At 48.5% G+C, this 12,010-nt stretch overlaps 1 protein-coding gene across 1 annotated transcript in view; it reads left to right on the forward strand.

Moving 5' to 3' along the window:
- Positions 1 to 1,545: 1,545 nt before the first annotated feature.
- DTX2 (deltex E3 ubiquitin ligase 2) overlaps positions 1,546 to 12,010 on the forward strand; it is a 39,769-nt gene continuing 29,304 nt past the window's right edge. The window contains exon 1 of the mRNA XM_021706947.1: positions 1,546 to 1,586. The gene's annotated coding sequence lies outside the window, so the exon portion shown is untranslated. The remainder of the gene's footprint in view (positions 1,587 to 12,010) is intronic.

Here is a 12,010-nt window from a genome sequence, read left to right on the forward strand (position 1 = left end):
GCCCCCGGGAGTGCGGGTCGGCCTGACGGGGCGCACCCCTTTCCGCGGGACCGGGGGCGGCGGTGGGGACCCTTGGGGTCCGCCTCCGGGTGAAGGCTCCCTGGCCGGGGGCGCCCGTACTTTGGAGGAGTTTGCCTCCTGACTCTGCTTCCCTCCTCTCGAGCGGGGTCCGCCTTCTCGGAAGCTCCGGTTTCCTCGGGCCCTGGGCCACTTTTGGGGGTGCGTCCCGTGTGCCGAGGAGGGTTCGGAACTCTTCCTTTTCCTGGAACTGCGCGTTCATCCCGCCTTGCTCGGCCAGCCGCCCTCCTCCACGCTGGCCCCACTTCCCCAAGCGCCGGCAGCCGTGGCAGCAGCGTGCGCACAGGTGCTTGGACCCTTGAGAAACGCAAACATATTTCTGCATGCCATCCCGGCTCCTCTGGAGGTCTAGAAGGTAGACTTTCTGGTAGCCAAAACGGGGCTTGCCTAAGCCATCTGGGTAACGAGGCCTCTTGTTCGCTTGCTGTGTGACCTTGGCCAAATATTTACTGTCTCTGGTGTGTCGATTTCCTGGCTGCCTGGCTGCCAGACTGGCTTATGAGGTCCTTTCAGGCCTTTTTGTGAAAGGACTCCGTGTTTTGTTTTGTTTTTTTAACCATCTCCTTGATTGACTGCCCGATGGGCAGAGGACGACTACTGTACCTTCTGCTCTGCCCCAGGCTGTTGGAAAAGAAATCTGGTGGTTTCCAGTCCCCAGCCGCCGCCCGGAGATCCAACATCTGTGCACTCGTTTTTACTAACCGCTGTTTCTCAATTTAAAACCTGACTATCTTCTTGTTGGCAAAGGTGCCTTGGAAGTTGTGTCGCTGAGTCAGCAAGCCTTTCAGATTTGCCCAGTTTTTGTTGTTTGTGATTTATATCAAGATGGGAACGCACACAAGTCATTCCTTCTAAGGATCTGGTGTCTCTATCAAGAAGGGACAGTTTGTGCCAGCTCTCCAGAGAGAAAAGGTGAGAGCCATGAGGACTTTACCTTGTTGATTGCTCAGTTGTTTTTCCATAGAGGAGGTGGGGACTGGGGAGGGTGGGATTTGAGGTCTGCAGGATGAAAGTAAGTCCTGGGAGTTGATTGTTGATTGCCAGCTGTCTCAAATAAATTTGAGTGGCTTCTTGCCAGCTGCTTCTCCTGTTTAACCAGTCTGAGAGGATGTTTTCCACATGGTTTTCACTTTAAGACACGCTTTATGGAATGAAGGACACAAGTCACGATTTCTGCATTTCTTTTGTTGCATAAACCGTTCCTGGGTGCCAGACAAGATCTCTGTCTTTTGGGAGCTCGTGTTTTGCTGGATAAACCACAGTCAGTGACAAGGTGTTGTCGGCGTGAGATACACACACACACATAGAGAGACAGAGTGTTCGCTGGGGGAATCACAAGGCCCTCCCTCCTATCTGTAGTTAGGAGGGAGGATCAGGAAGGCTTCGGGAAGGTGATAGCTGAGGTGAGTTGTGAAGGAGGAATAGGGCTTAGGAAGTGGGGCGAAGTTACCTGGCAGGGGATCAGCATTTGCAAAGTCAGCAAGCTACTGGGGCACAGCTGGGCTACCGTGAGTAGCTCTGTGTGGTTGGAGCAACGCGGAGAGGGTGTGGAGTTGAGGAGCCTGGAAAGTTAGGCGAGGCTGAGTGTGGAGGGCTTTGTGGGCCATGCCAAAGCTCTGGAGAGCAGAAGGATTTTAGCAGGATTCCACGAGGGGCATGTGAAATGAGCACACTGGCTGGAAGGTGTGGAACGGACTAGGCCGGATCATTCTCTTTGTGACTGTCTCCTTACACCATGGCAGCTTCTGATAGTGGAGAGGTAGACGAGAGGCTTTTGCCCTCATTTGCTCATAGTCTAGTTGAAGAGGTAAAATGGACACAGAGAAGAGCTGTCAAGGACAGACAGACTGCTGTGAAAATTAACAAGAGGGCTTTTTCTTTCTGTGGGTGCATCAAGGAGCCTTGAAAGTGAGGATAGGGGCCAGGCGCGGTGGCTCACACCTATAATCCCAGCACTTTGGGAGGCTGAGGTGAGAGGATTGCTTGAGCCCACGGGTTCGAGACCAGCCTGGGCAACTTGGTGAGACCTCATCTCTATAATTAAAATAAAAAATTAACCGGGCATGGTGGCACATGCCTGTAGTTCCAGCTACTTGGAAGGATCTTCTGAGCCCAGCTGGTCGAGGTTGCGAGGCTACGGTGGCCGTGAGCATGCCACTGCACTCCAGCCTGGGTGACAGAGTGAGATTCCAACTCAAAGAAAAAATGAGGATAGGGGTGAGGGTAGGGGCCAAGTGGGGTTCAGGTGGGGTTCAAGTTGGGAGGGAGGGGTTTTGTGTGTCCACCTAAGGAATTTGAATCTCATTCTGGAGGTCCAGGGGAGGTGTGGAAGAGAAAGGATTAGAACAGTGCTTCAGGAAGTTTAATCTTACACCCTGGTACCGTGTCCGAGGCAGACTAGAAGGAGAGAAGAGAGTTGGAGAAACCCTTTGGGAGGGAGTACTTATTTAGGCAAGAGGTGTCAAGGTCCCAGTGAGTGCTAGCAGAGGGGGCTGAGGAGGTGAGGAGAGAGCAGGCCAGGCAGCACTAGGCTGTAGGGGAGCAGGCGTGTCACCACGCCCAGCTAATTTTCTGATTTTTTTTTTTTAATAGAGGCGGAGGAGTGGGGATCTCAGGTTTTTCTCCTGGCTACCTGGGACAGAGGGGAGCCAGGGAATCAGTTGGGAGGGAGGAGAATTAGGCATTCATTCATGGCCTGCTTCATTTAGTGGTTTTTGTTTGTTTGCTTGTTTTTTGAGCTGGAGTCTCACTCTGTCGCCCAGGTTGGAGTGCCGAGGTACACTCATGGATGGCCACCCCAGTGTCGACTTGCTGGGCTCCAGTGATCCTTCTACCTCAGCCTTCCAAGTAGCTGGAACTACTGGCACGCACTACCATGTGCTGCTAATTTTTTATTTATTGTAGAGACAGCGTCTCACCAAGTTGCCCATGCTGGTCTTGAACCTGCAGGCTCAGGCAAGCCACTCGCCTCGGCCTCCCAAAGGCGCGGGATTACAGGCTGAGCCACTGAGCCCGGCCGCCTCGGCCTCTTAAAATGCTGGAAAGACAGGCTGAGCCACTGAGCCCGGCTGTTTAGTGTTTTTTAGTAAATGTAGTAGGCTCTGGCACTTCAGCCACCCAAAACAAAAGCTAGCTCTTGAGACAAGAGTATACATCTGTCAATGTCATTTGATCTTTCTGTTCTCATCCTAAGGTAACTATTATCCCCTCGTTTTTATTTTTACATGTTCTTATTATACCTTTGTATTTCTAAGGAAAATGAAACTTTTTTTTTTTTGAGTTGGAGTCTCACGCTGTCGCCCAGACAGCCCAGGCTGGAATGCAGTGGTGCGTTCACTGCTCACCACCTGCTGGGCTTAGGCGATCCTTCTGCCGAAAAAATTTAGTGAGTGGATTGCCTGAGCCTGCGCGTTCGAGACCCATCTGGGCGACTTGGTGAGACCTCATCTCTACAATAAATCAAAAAATTAGCCGGGTGTGGTAGCGCGCGCCAGTAGTTCCCGCTACTTGGAAGGCTGAGGCGGAAGGATCACCAGAGCCCAGCAGGTCGAGGCTGCAGTGGCCGGAAGCGGCCACTGCACTCCAGTCAGGGCGACAGAGTGAGACTCCAATTCAAAAAAAAAAAAAAAAAATCAAGATTTAGCCGCATTATTTCATGTTGAGTTCACTTGTTTTTGACTACTGACTGATATTCCATTGTGTGAACACATCACAGTTTATGCATCTGATCATCTATTGACAGGCACTTAGTTGCTTCCAGGTTTTTGTTATTGCAAGCATTCTACCCTGAACATTTTCATACAGATCTCCTGTCATACATATGCGAAAATAAAAACTTAGGAGTGGTATCTTGCTGGGTCATAGGGTAAATAAATGTTAGGCTTTCATAGATATTGCCAGACTGTTTACGGAAGTGGTTGTACCAATACCCACTTCATTCAGCAGCAGTGTGTGGCTCTCGCATGCTCTGCAGTTTTGCCAACATTTGCTATTGGCATACTTTTTTTTTTTTTTTGGCCAGTTGAATGCGTACAAAATGGAATTGTTGGGGTCTTGGTTTCTAGGTCTCCAAGCCCTGATGTTGAATATCTTTTCTTATGTGTATTGGGATATGCGTTTCCAGTGAAACATTTGCTCACGTATTTTGCCAGTTTTTCTCTGGGCTTCTTGGTGTTTTATTTTTTATTGGGTTGTAGGATATTGTGAATATCTTCTCCTAGCTCATAACTTACTTTTCTACTTTGTTGAAGATCTCTTTTGTTGGCCAGGCACGGTGGCTCAAGCCTGTAATCCTAGCACTTTGGGAGGCCAAGGTGAGAGGATTGGCTGAGTGCAGGGGCTCGAGACCAGCCTGGGCAACTTGGTGAGACCTCGTCTCTACCATAAATCAAAAAATTAGCCAGGCATGGTGGCACGCGCCTCTAGTCCCAGCTACTTGGAAGGCTGAGGTGGAAGTATTGCCTGAGCCCAGCAGGTCGAGGCTGTGGTGGTCATGAGTGTGCCACTGCACGACAGCCTGGGTGACAGAGTGAGACTCCAACTCAAAAAAAAATTTTTTTTATTGATCAACCATTCTTAATTTTAGCATAGTGAAATGTGTTTTTTCATTGATAGCCAGTGTGTCTGTCTCTTGTTCAAAACATCCTTTCCTGAGCATAATCCTTGCCTTTAAGGAGCTTATGCTTTCTCTAGTGGCGGAGACAGATAACGAATTGCATTCAGATGTCACAGGGTCACTGATTGTTAGAAGTGGCCACTTGTGCTGAAGAGCAGGAGCAAATGTAGGAAAGATTTCACAGGGCAGCTTGTCTCAAGCTGGGAATTAAGAGATGAATAAGTGAGCAGATGGGATGGACAGTCTCAGTGGGCAGTAAAGGTCATGAAACAGCCTGACCCATTCTGGGCACTGCCAGGCGGTCCAGATGGCCAGAGCCCAGGGCTGGCGGGGCTTAGGCAGGGACATCATGAAGACGAATTTGGGTGATCTGTGTGCAGGAGATTATTGAAGCCATGGGAACAGAGGGCGTTGAGAGAGGGAGGAAAGGTAGGCCAGGGCCTGATATCCTGATGGAGAGAAAGTTACTAGGCCTCGTGTGGTTCTGAGGAGCGTTGGAGGTCCCTGAGGGTACGCCCGCATGGCAGCCTGCCTGCTGTGCTGATGAATGCTGTATTTCATCCTCAGGTGTTGGGAAAAGGTGGATGTGTCTGCAGAAGGCAGTGCGTGTTGTTGACAAGGCTAGCCAGAGGCATAAATGTGCTCTCAGTTCCCCGCCCCCCAGGTCAGAGTCTCACTCTGTCACCCAGGCTGGGGTGCAGTGGCACGTTCACGGCCACCGCAGCCTCAACCTGCTGGGCTCAGGCGATCCTTCCACCTCAGCCTTCCAAGTAGCTAGAACCACAGTCATGCGTCACCACACCTGGCTAATTTTTTGATTTATTGTAGAGTTGAGGTCTTGCCATGTTGCTCAGGCTGGTCTCGAATCCCTGAGCTCAGGCAGTCTTCTTGCTTCTTTCTCTCAAAGTGCTGGAATTAAAGGCGTGAGCCACTACACCTGACCTTTTTTTTTTTTTTTAAGTCACTGTCTCTGTCACCCCGGCTGGAGTGTGGTGACATGATCATTATGGCTCACCACAATCTTAACCTGCTGGGCTCAAGTTAGCCTCCCAAGTAGCTGAGACTGCAGGCATGTTCCACCATGCCTGGTCAAGTTTTTTTTTTTTTTGTGGCAGTAAGGTCTCGCCATGTTGCTTAGACTGGTCTCAGACTCCTGGCCTCAAGCAGTCCTCCCGCCTTGGCCTCCCAAATTGCTGGGATTACAGGTGTTAGTCACTGCACCCAGTGATCTCACTTTTTGATAGAGACATGGGTTCAGAGAAATATTTCTCAACTATAGGAGAGTAGGAGCACAGTGATAGATGGGGGGAGCCAGTAGGTCAGGGTTCTGTAAACTATTGACCCACTGTCTATGTTGTTTTTTAATCTATTTTAATTTTAATTGGTTTTTATTTAGAAATGGGTCTTGCTATATTGCCCAGGCTGGTCTCAAACTCCTGGCCTCAAGCAGTCCTCCTGCCTTGGCCTCCCAAATTGCTAGGATTACAGATGTGAGCTATTGTGGCCGTTTGTACTGCCTGTTTTGTTCATAAAGGGTGGTTTTTGTTTTGTATTAGTTGGAGTCTCACTCTGTCACTCAAAATGAAATGGCACTGTCACAGCTCACAACAGCCTTGACCACCTGGGCTCAGGTGATTCTTCCACCTCAGCCTCCCTTGGTAGCTGGGACTACGGTCATGCGTCACCATGCCCAGCTAATTTTTAAATTTTTAAAATTTATTTATTTTAATAGAGACGAGATCTTGCTACGTTGCCTAGTCTGGTCTTAAACAACTGGGTTAGGCAGTCCTCTTGTCTTGACCTCCCAAAGTGCTAGGATTACAAGAGTGAATCACCACTCCCGGCCTTGTTCATAAAGCTTATTGGAGCACAACCAATGCCGTTAGTTTCCGCCTTGTTTATGGCTGTTTTTTTGATATGGTGGCAGAGTTGAGTAGTTGCAAAGAATTAATTTTTGGGGTCAGGGTCTCACCCTGTCACCCACACTGGAGTGCAGTGGTATGATCACAGCTCACTGCAACCTTGAACTCCTGGACTCAAGTAGTCCTCCTGCTTTGGCCTCCTGAATCGCTGGAACGACAGACACATGCCACCACACCCAGCCGATCTTTTTGTTGTTGTTGTTGAGTCTTGCTATGTTGCCTAGGCTGGTCTTGAACTCCTAGGCTCAAGCAGTCCTCCCGCCTCGACCTCCCACAGCACTGAGGTTACAGGTGAGAGCCACTGCGTTCAGCCTGCAGCAACTTTTTTTTTAGCTCTTTACAGGAAAGTTGCTGACTCCTACCATAGGGGGCAGTGGTAACCTAGAGAATATGTCCCAACTACCACCATGGTTCAGCTCGTTGTTGCGTGGTAGATTATGGAGCTAGGTCTGGCATACAAGTATTGCCATCTTTTCTGATTTTTAAGAGAAATTGGAAATCTAAATTTTTTAAAATGGTGAATATTCCAATTTTTAAACATCAGCTCCCTTTATTATTTACTTACTTTTTTTTTGAGTTGAAGTCTCACTCTGTTGTGGCCCAGACTGGCGTGCAGTGGCCACTCCCAGCCACCGCAGCCTCAACGAACTGGGCTCCGGCAATCCTTCCACCTTAGCCTTCCAAGTAGCCGGAACTATAGGCACGTGCTACCATGCCCGGCTAATTTTTTGATTTATTGTAGAGATGAGGTCTCGCCAAGTCGCCCAGGTGGGTCTCGAACCTGCGAGCACAGGCAGTCTGCTCACCTCGGCCTCCCAAAGTGCGGGATTACAGGCTGAGCCACCGAGCCCAGCCACTTATTTATTTATTTTGAGTTGGAGTTTCACTCTGTTGCCCAGACAGGAGTGTAGTAGTATGCTTATGGCCACTGCAGCCTGAACCTGCTGAGCTCAGGCAATCCTTCAATCTCAGTCTTCCAAGTAGCTGGAACTACTGGCATGCACTACCATACCCAGCTTATTTTTTGATTTATTGTAGATACAAGGTCTCACCAAGTTGCCTAGGCTGGTCTCGAACCCCCAAGCTCAGGCAATCCACTCGCCCAGGCCTCTGAAAGCACTGGAATTACTGGCTTGAACCATGGCACCTGGCCCATCGGCTCCATTTTAAAAAGCAAGACCTGTGTAGTACCTGTATATTTTTGGGGCACATTGCTTCTCTTCTTTTTTTTTTTTTGAGTTGGAGTCTCACTCTGTCGCCCAGACTGGAGTGCAGTGGCCGCTCCCAGCCACCGCAGCCTCCACCTGCTGGGCTCCGGCAATCCTTCCGCCTCAGTCTTCCAAGTAGCCGGAATTACAGGCACGCGCTACCACGCCTGGCTGATTTTTGGATTTATTGTAGAGATGAGGTCTCGCTGCCCAGGCGGGTCTCGAACCCGCGGGCTCAGGCAATCTGCTCACCTCAGCCTCCCAAAGGTGCGGGATGACAGGCTGAGCCACCGAGCCCGGCTTCTCTTCTTTTTTTTGAGTAGGAGTTTCTGTCACCAGGCTGGAGTGTAATGGCACGCTCACAGCCACCGCAGCCTCAGGTAGTGGGCTCAGGTGGTGATCCTTCCAGCTCAGCCTTCCACGTAACTGAAACCACAGGCATGTGCCACCATGCCCGGCTAATTTGATTTATCGTAGAGACTGGGTCTCGCTATATTGCTCAGGCTGGTCTCGAACTCCTGAGCTCAGGCAGTCCTCTCACCTCCACCTCCCAGAGTGCTGGGATTACAGGCACACGCAGTGAGCCACTGCACCCAATGCTTCTCTTCTTTTGCCTCCCTTTCCTCAGTTATGAAATGGAGATAATATCTGCCGCCTCCCCATCCCTCTAGACTCCCCCCGCAATTGTGAGGAATATGGTAGCTATTGCTGTTATGACTGATAATACACCTTTTGCTGCATCCACTATTTCCCATAAACCAATGTTCGCCGTCACTAACTGCAGTGGTTGTGTTGCCTTTAGCCAAGCAGGAATCAGCAGGTTCTTGGTTCTGGAGAGTGTGGTTGCCCACGAGGGAATTGTAGGTTGCTGGGGCCTGTGCCATGGCTACCATGTGGCTTTTGAGCCCCATGTGGAAGGTTCTCCGACTTGCCCCTGGAGGGTTCGAGTCGGGCCCCAGCCAAAAGAGGAGTTGTCACTTCCTTTTCAGCTGCCCAGGGTACGAGGGACAAACTGCATGTTAGTTTCCCTTCTCTCAGAAACCTAGTGCAGTCTAGGTAGCACTGGCTTGAGCAGTCTCTTTTCAAGACAGAAGCCCCGTCTGGCTGTGCTCACAGGATTACTGTAATAGCACCTGGATGGTTTGTTTTTCGTATTTGTGGAACTCAGGGATGCGGGATGTGGTCTGTTATGAATGAAACCTCACTGGAATAGTAGCAGCCATTTAAAGTAATGATGGTGTGGCTGGGTGCGGTGGCTCATGCCTATAATCCCAGAACTTTGGGAGGCCAAGGTGAGAGGATTGCCTGAGCCCATGGTTTCGAGACTGGCCTGGGCAACTTGGTAAGACCTCATCTCTACAATAAATAGAAAAAAAAAAAATTAACCAGGTGCGGTGGGGCATACCTGTAGTTCCAGCTACTTGGAAGGCTGAGGCTGAAGGATCACCTGAGCATAACAGATTGAGGCTGTGGTGACCGTGAGCGTGCTACTGTACTCCAGCCTGGGCAACAGAGTGAGACTCCTACTAAAAAAATAAAATAAAATAAAATAATGATGGTAACAGAGGTGGTAGTGGTTTGGTTTCTATTTATGATCTTTTATTTTTTTAATTTTTTATTTTTTTGAGTTGGAGTCTCACTCTTGTTGCCCAGGCCGGAGTGCAGTGGCATGCTCATGGCTACTGCAGCCTCGGCCTGCTGGGCTCAGGTATCCTTCCACCTCAGCCTTCCAAGTAGCTGGAACTACAGGCGTGAGCCACCAATGCCCAGATAATTTTTTGATTTATTGTAGAGACAAGGTCTCACCACGTTGCCTAGGCTGGTCTCAAACCCCTGGACTAAGGCAATCCTCTCACCTCCGCCTCCCAAAGTGCTGGTATTACAGGCATGAGCCACCGCACCGGGCTGTTATGACATTTTAAAGAGAATTTTTTTCCCTGCTACCAGAAGTAATGCTTTCTTACTTTAAAAAACGTGAAAAGTTCAGACATAAGGAAGTGAAACAGAAGTTCTCCTACATATCAAAGAGAAATGAAGCAGGCAAGAAAGAAAAAAAAATCTCATTTCTCCACTCAGAGACAGTCACTGTTAACATTTAATTACATTTCTATTGTGTTTTCTCCGTGCTTCTATTTGCATAATAGAAATAGTTCTATGGTGAATATCAGAAATTTTCTGTAATCTCTTTAGGATAGAGTTTTAATTATTGGGTAAAAGGAAGTGAAATATTTTAAACCTCTTGATACATATTGCCAGATTGTTTTCCAGAAAGATATTTAAATTAAATTTCTTTTACTAATTTGATAGGCAAAAAACATTGTTTTTAATTTGTGCTTTTTAAACAAAATCTCTAGTAAAGTAGAACATTTCTTTGATATGTTTGTGTTCAGAATTTGACTTTCTCGGGTCTTGAGAGGCTTTCTGACAGGGCCCTAGGTGCCATCTGTACTCTTAAGAAGTCTTTGAAGGTCATTTCTAGTTCTAGATCATTCTCACTGTGTCAGCTGGGGTGTGGAGTTTCAGGCCTAGGAGAGGCAGCTTAGAAAATAGGACTGAAAAAAAACAAACAAACCGGACACGGTGGCTCATGCTTGTAATCCCAGCACTTTTTTTTTGGGAGGCAGAGACAAGGAGGATTGTCTGAGCTCAGGGGTTCGAGACCAACCTGGGCAATTTGGCGAGACCTTGTCTCTACAGTAAATAAAAAATTAGCCTGTGTGGTGGTGTGTGCCTATAGTTCCAGCTACTTGGAAGGCTGAGGTAGAAGGATTGCCTGAGTCCAGCAGGTCAAGGCTGCAGTGGCTGTAAACGTGCCACTGTGCTACAGCCTAGGCGACAGAGTGAGATTCCAACTCAAGAAAAAGGACTGGAACAGTGAGGTGGGTTGAGTTTGGAAAATTCAGAAAGTTCAGCCCATGTTGGTGGAATCAGAGCTGGGAAGAGGTTCTAGAAGCCACATGCTCTTGCTGGTTTCCAATCCACACTTCTCAGAACTTTCCTCTTCTGCAAAGGAGCCTCACAGGCTTCATGAGGAGAAAAGAATAGAGCCACCTCTGTGTCAAAAAGCACCCCACATTTCTGCATCTTACATGCAGCATGTGACCACATTTGGAAAGAAATTTCTGCTTATCAAAGCCTGGAAACCTCATCCAGCTGTCTGAGTTGCAGAACCCAGAGAAAGGCTGTAACTGTCTCAGGGTCAATAGGGTGTCCATCTCTACTCAGGATAGCCAAGGGAGGACAGCCACTTCACTAATGAAGATTGAAGGGTGGTCTGCCAAGCTCAGCTTTAGTCCAAGCTGTTACAGACTTCAGTAGGTTTGGAGGGATGAAATGGGTTTCTTTCTCACATGTTGGCATATTGAAAACAGCTCAGTCTGAGTACTGGTTAGGAACCGTAGCTAAGTCTGAGATGAGTACCCGCTTGAAATCTGCACTCAGGGCCTTCTTTTTTACTTTTTGGGGGGATAGGAGTCTTACTCTGTTGCCTAAGCTGGAGTGAAGTGGCACACTCACGGTCACTGCAGCTTCCACCTGCTGGGCTCAGGTGAGCCTTCTGCCCCAGCCTTCCTTCTAAGTAGCTGGAAACAGGCGCGCACCACCTCACCTGGCTAATTTTTTGGTTTATTGTAGAGACGAGGTCTCACCATCTTGCCCAGGCTGGTCTTGAACCCCTGGGCTCAGGCAGTTTTCTCGTCTCCGCCTCCCAAAGTGCTGGGATTATCAGGGTCTGCTTCCCAGAGGCCATACTGTAGTGCAGTTCATTGGTGTGGTGCATCTACCCTGAGGCTCACAATTGGGCAGGATGATTTCCACTCAGATTCTTGTGCCAGCTCAAATCTTGTTGTAAAGCTTTTATAAATCCTCTGAGGATAGAAAGGCTCTTGGATACATGTCATGATTTTTTTTTTTTTGGATGAAAATGCCTCTCTCATAGAAGAGCAGCATTCCTCGGTGCCTCAGCCATGGTGATGTGGACAGACTTGCAGCTAAGTCTGAAGCAAGAATGCAAGGGAGAAGTGGGATGGTTTTTTCCCCTGGGAAAAGTTGTTGATGTTTTTAAAAATTACTTTGATCTGATCATAAGAACTAATACGACCACTGTAGAACATTTGCAAGTACAGAAAGAGGTAAAAAAAAAAAAATTCACACAATTCATCATTACCATTACTTTTTTTTTTTTTTGA

This window comes from Carlito syrichta, unplaced genomic scaffold (genome assembly GCF_000164805.1).
Source record: "Carlito syrichta isolate Samal-C Ts95f unplaced genomic scaffold, Tarsius_syrichta-2.0.1 Scaffold316219, whole genome shotgun sequence".
In the NCBI taxonomy this organism is placed as follows: Eukaryota; Metazoa; Chordata; class Mammalia; order Primates; family Tarsiidae; genus Carlito; species Carlito syrichta.